Source organism: Coptis chinensis, chromosome 5 (genome assembly GCF_015680905.1).
Source record: "Coptis chinensis isolate HL-2020 chromosome 5, ASM1568090v1, whole genome shotgun sequence".
Lineage (NCBI taxonomy): Eukaryota > Viridiplantae > Streptophyta > Magnoliopsida > Ranunculales > Ranunculaceae > Coptis > Coptis chinensis.
Genome location: NC_141460.1, coordinates 10,598,052 through 10,602,534, shown reverse-complemented (window position 1 = coordinate 10,602,534; position 4,483 = coordinate 10,598,052). Strand labels below are relative to the sequence as shown.

Genomic DNA, 4,483 nt, shown 5'->3' with positions numbered 1-4,483 from the left:
GTTGTTGAAACCAAGCTCTTAGCCTGTTTAAGACCATAAATAGGAGTATAGAGATGGCAATTGGGTCGGGTCGGCCCAGCTAGGCCCGAATCCTTTCGGACCAAGTATATATTCGGGTCGAGCTAGCTCAGCCCTATTCTAATATCAGGCCGGGCTTTTACTTAAAATGCTAAACCCAAGCTTCAGGTTGGGGTTTTCCCATACACTCTCTTAAAGGAAATGGTTGACGAAAAAAATGTACATTTGTTATTGATTTGTCTTTTTACACTAAAATTTATTATTTTCTAGCATATATCTATAATTTTTAATCCCAAAATATATGTTTTCTAACTTTATTTCCTTTATTTCACTAATAGTTGGTTTTCTATCTTGTTCATGTTATAAAACAAACTGTAGTAAAAATGAAAAACAAATTATGTTTAGCTTGTAGCTAGTGTTACAAGATAATTAGCTACTACAAAGGTGTGAATGAAATTACACCTCTAATTGTCAACAATAACTAAAAAAATGAGTTGAATATAATCATAGAACACATTTAGTTATTAAAATAAATAGGGCTTATTATCGGGCCGGGCTTTGGGTTTGGTATACAAACTCAAGACCTTAATATATAAATTTGGGCCGAGCCGGGCCAAGTGTTCATGTCGGGCCGGGTTTTTTTGGGCTTGGGCCATTTTTAAAGGGCCGGGTTTCGGGTAAAATTGCCACCTCTAGGTGAGTAAAAACATTTAATCCAAACCAATCATAGATGGTACAAATTCGCGCACTTGCACATGCAGTCTCCTAAGTTATAAATTATTCCCAAATCAGGAATGTACGCTTACATAACATGAAAATTAAGGCTCCCTATAAGTGGGTTCCCTAATTAAAACTGGCATCTTTGTCTTTTGAGAAATTCAAGGGATCGTATGTCATATTCTTGTGATGGATCATTCAGTATACCATGGTGTTGATTATCATTTACGCTCATTAGAGCCATCAACATAAAAGAATGTCCTCTTTTATTTTTATTTTTTATTTTTTATTTTATTTTTTCAATAATGTCATAAAAGAAGAGTTTGAATGACATAAAACAAAGTCCTTCAACTCTTCTATTATTTTCTTTTATTATAGGAGCCCACAGTTAATGCCACATGGCTAATTCTACTAATAGGCTCATGATCCCATAAACCTTTTGCTAGCCATGTCCTTAGTAGTTAGGAATATGCAATTAGAAATATTTTTTGGTAAAGATATGCAATAAGAAATGAAACTGGATGTATGGACATCATACATCCTGGACGGACCCATCACATCAACTCTCCCTGGACTTCAAGTCAATAGATATGTTGTAGAGACTTTTAGATCAATATTCTTAGTTTTAGCTTTAGAGCTTATACCCATACTACATTTTTTTATACTCAAAAAGAACCCAGACTAAAGCCTGGTGTAGCGCTCTCCTAGGTCCGCCCCTGTGGACATCCCTTCATACATCATTATAAGCATTTCATTTTAAAGAGATGGACTTACAAAGTTACCACACAATCCAAATATCCAATAGTATACAAGTCATGCGAAAGGTACTACTGCTAGCTAGACCTAATATCAAAGTTTAAAAAAGGTCAACTCAGTAGCAGCCTGGCCAACTAATTATAGAAATGGATCAAAATGTAAATTAACATGTTAGCTTGGAGCCTTGGAGGCTTGAATTGGAGTCTTGGACAAAGGCTTAAATACCAAACGTTAACATCCCTCTTGTGTCGTGCTAATTTTGGTCAATATTGTGGCAGTGTGCTTTATAGAAATTATGATATGAATTCAAGTTTGAGTGTTTTCAACAAAATTGAGATGATTTACAAAATATAGACTTGAAAAATTTGTGCATCGACATTAAATCTGTCGAAAGTTTTGTCAACACCAACTTTTCCTTTGTTGACCTTGTGATTTGTTGACAAAGTCCACCAATATATCTCAACATGTGGAAAATTTAAAGGTTTGTTACAATTAACTAGCTTGAGAGATAGAGATCTTATTGATAGGAGTAAGTTGTGAATGAGAGGTGGTTCTCTTTATATATAACTAGCTAACCTCCTCTTCAAGATACAAAAGTTAAAAGAATGGAAACATATGAGGATGTGACTCATATGGACTAATTGGTGGGCATCAACATGAGACCCACACCTTTCATAACACTCCACTTTGGATATCCACCATTTGTTGTAGTTGTTGTGTCTAATACCTCGTCAACGAGACAAGTGGAAGAACAGTCAAGTTAAGGAAAAATTCATTGTTATTCAGGAACTATGGTGGGTGCACCTTTTGTTGCCTCATTAAAACTTTGATTGGAAAACCCCATGGGAAAAACCAAATCGATCAAAGGAAAAAGAGTACAATGTGCCGCTATCTTCTATAGTATTCTTTTGGATGCTCTATCACTATTCAATGACAGTTGCCTCGTTAAAACCTTGCTAAAGAAAATCTAGTGGGAAAAACCAAAACAAAGGAAAAAAAAGTACAACATTTTTCGGAATCATTGAACTAGTATTGGGACTTACATAATACTGCCCCATTAAAACATTTACTAGGAAAACCCAGTGGAATAAAACCTAACTAGATAAGGAAAAAGAGTACAACACATATGTCATGGGACACATTCTTCAAGATGCTCCCCCTATTCTATTACTCCCCCTGATAAAGACAAGTATTTACATGGCTTGGTGTTGAACTTTGCGGTGCCAATCCCATATACAAGCTTCTGAAATGTATGCTTCGGTAGAGAATTAGTGAAGGGATCAGCAAGGTTGTCACTGGAATGAACTTAATTGCTTGGCTTTAATCTGGTTCTTCTCCTAAAGCTGGTGGGTGTAAAAGAATTTCTAGGTTTTGAACAAACTATCACTCCAAACAAATTTTAACAAACAAATAAATAAAATTAAGAATCAACTCACCTAAATGAGATTGTTAAACCAAATCGATATAAAAAAAAGAATCCCAAGTTCTCAAGCGCACGCCACCGTTGCTGACCGAAGATTGAAAACTGAAACCCCGCGTCACGTTGACAAGTCTGTGACCCCATCTCTTTCTTCTTCCTTCCTTATTCTTTTCTCTTCTCTCTTTTCCCACTCATTTATTTTTCTTTCCTTCTCTCTTTCTGCCTCTCTTCTTTCTCTCCTGGACGTCGTTCTCCCCTATCTTTTCTTTTTCCCCTTTTTTTTCCCCTCTCCTCTCTTTCTTCTTCTATTTTCTTTTCTCACCTCTTGTTCATCTCTTCTTCTCCCTTTTCTTATTGTTTTTCTTTTGTTTGGTCAAACCATAGGTCAAACCAAAACCAAAACCAACACCTCTCTCTCTCTCTCTCTCTCTCTCTGTTGTATTTTGTAAACTCCCCCTATTGGATTTTAGAAATTAAAATCTAGTCCCTATTAGATTTGGAATTTTAAGAAAAGTCCCTAAAATTAGTTTTTTTTAACTAAAGCCCATGAAAACAGTTTTTTACACAAAGCCCCTAAAATTCAATTTTTATTTCAACACTAAACAAGCCACATGAATTAAAATTCGTAAAAAAATGCTACAAAATAATTTAAATTGGTTTTGAAAAAGTGAGGTGTTACAGTTGTCCTCATATATAATGCTAGGAACATTTGTTATAAAAAGGTAATTGATAAGAGCTATGAATATGATTAGTTAATAATATAACCTGTTTGAGAGTGACCTTTTGAGGGTCAGATAGATAACCCAAAGCTGCATATCCAACTAGATCATAGTCACTAGTGGAATCACAAGAATAAAATAGTTTCATATCAGTTATTCGATAAAAATATCTCAATATGTGTTTGACACCATTCTACACCATTCTAGTGTCTAAGTGTATGTACACAATTATATCTTGATAAGAAACTAATAGAAAATGCAATATATGATATGGTGCACGTACTGCTCTAGATACAGAAATGCTTCAATATCACTCAAGTAGAGTATTTTCGAGACCAATAACTTCTTCATGTTCTTCCTTTGGTCGAAATGGATCCTTATCCAAATCCAAGTTCTGAACAACCATGTGCTTTGTCCATTTTTAAACAGTTCTAAGACCCTTCAATATATTGGTATTGATGGACTAGATCCCACTAGAACTCTGTTAGTTCTATTTTCAAACCAAGACAAAGTTTCATGATTAATTCCAAATTCCTTTTTCATATAGTCAGTAGTTTTCTCCAATTCCATAGGAATCCCAATCAAGTTTATACAATCCATATATACTGCTACTATATTAAATCCAACCTCGGATTTTACTATAGGTCCACACCACGTTTTTCAAAGAGTTTAATTAATTATGCTTGAATTGCAAATTCTAGATTGGCCAATCTTTCTTTTGTCGACAAAACAAGTGGTTTATTTATTATCATCTATCGTTCAATTCTCCTTTGATGTTCCAATAGCTATACCATAGCTAAATATGTCATCAATGACAAGTGCTTTCCTATCCCACAATTCACCTGAACATGCA

The 4,483-nt window shown here is 34.8% G+C and overlaps 1 long non-coding RNA gene across 1 annotated transcript; it reads right to left on the bottom strand.

The window, feature by feature from the left end:
• Positions 1-2,483: 2,483 nt before the first annotated feature.
• LOC147496635 (uncharacterized) lies at positions 2,484-3,223 on the bottom strand. The gene is made up of 2 exons (XR_015196633.1): positions 2,928-3,223; positions 2,484-2,834 (listed from the first exon to the last, which is right to left on the bottom strand). It is a non-coding gene; the product is annotated as an uncharacterized LOC147496635 (long non-coding RNA).
• Between the last annotated feature and the right edge of the window lie 1,260 nt (positions 3,224-4,483).